Source organism: Euprymna scolopes, chromosome 18 (genome assembly GCF_053919585.1).
Source record: "Euprymna scolopes isolate OS-2025 chromosome 18, ASM5391958v1, whole genome shotgun sequence".
Lineage (NCBI taxonomy): Eukaryota > Metazoa > Mollusca > Cephalopoda > Sepiida > Sepiolidae > Euprymna > Euprymna scolopes.
Genome location: NC_136499.1, coordinates 110,749,824 through 110,751,193, shown reverse-complemented (window position 1 = coordinate 110,751,193; position 1,370 = coordinate 110,749,824). Strand labels below are relative to the sequence as shown.

The window sequence follows — 1,370 nt, the reverse complement described above, 5'->3', positions numbered from 1 at the left end:
TTTACTACAGGTATTGTTTATGAATATTTGCACATACATGGGTTGTCTGTCAGATGGATTCCATTCTTACTGACATTTTTTCACGAAGCAGGAACGTGTTGAGTGCTCTCAAATGAATTTTGAGATGTGCCAAGAAAATGAGTCAAAGATTTTGCAAAAACTGATTACACAGAATGAAAAGTAGGTCTATCACTATGACCCAAAACCAATAACCTGGAGACATAACATGCAAAGAAGGCAAGGGCGCAGCGTTCTGCTGGCAAGGCCATGCTTACAGTCTTCTGGGACAAGAACACAATAGTGATAGTACTTCAATAACAGCAGTCTTTTATGTTTTACGTTTGAAGAAATTAGGAGAAATCAAATAAAAAGCGAGGCAAAATCACGAAAATAAACACACCGATTTACTACAGGCATTTCGCCAGATCAGAATCACAGACGTGTGATTATCAAATCCCCCCCCCCACTCTCTGCTTTTTGAAACCTCTGACTTTCACCTCTTCTCAATCATGAAGTCTTTTTTTTTTTGAACAGAAAGCGTTTCCCAGATGACGCAGCTTTTTAAATTTCCAAAGTCACGCCGTGGTTGAAGGACCAACATGGGGTTTTCTACAAAAATTGGTCTTCAGAATTGCATTAAACCATGGCAGAAATGCTAAACTCTGGGTGTTGCTATACAGGGAAAGATTAATAATTACGTCAAGTTTCGTTGCTCTAATACACGGTGTAATGATGAAGTTGTCGCCCTAAAGAGAACAAGGCTGATAGCCATCAGTTGCGTGCTCTTGAAGTAATGCGTGAATGTACGATTGACATGAAATTCTTAAAGATAAACTAAAATGACCGAAAAATGGGCTGAAATGATTTAAATAAATAAAAAGTAAATGACTTAGAATGACTTTAATGAACTTAAGGATGAATTGAATGACCTTAAGAATGACTTGAATGCTTAAAAAATAATTAGAATCCTTTAAAAACAACTTGAATGATCTGGAGAATGACTTGAATGGTTTTGAGACTAACTGGTTGTAAAGTGGGTGATCATTTTACATAAAATTAATACAGAAAAGTGATCCCCCACTTTATATCACAATAAGGACAGCATGCAGTAAGAACAGATACTACACTTTGATCTTGGCCAAAAGGCCAAAAAAAGGGTATTTATTTGCTCCCCCACCGACAAATTAGGCACAAGGTCGATTTTTAATGTAAGAAGTGAAGGGGAAATGGGGACCAGCTCCCCGGAGAGTAGGGGAGCTGGATAGTGACAATTCGTATGAAGGGTTGCCCCTACATTGACCAAGGTCTTATATGTGGGGTTGCCCCCACATATAGTCTTTGCTTGTAGTATCTGCCGGAACAGATGGTGT

At 38.5% G+C, this 1,370-nt stretch overlaps 1 pseudogene; it reads right to left on the bottom strand.

The window, feature by feature from the left end:
- Positions 1-1,032: 1,032 nt before the first annotated feature.
- LOC145298030 (U2 spliceosomal RNA) lies at positions 1,033-1,159 on the bottom strand (annotated as a pseudogene).
- Positions 1,160-1,370: the final 211 nt, after the last annotated feature.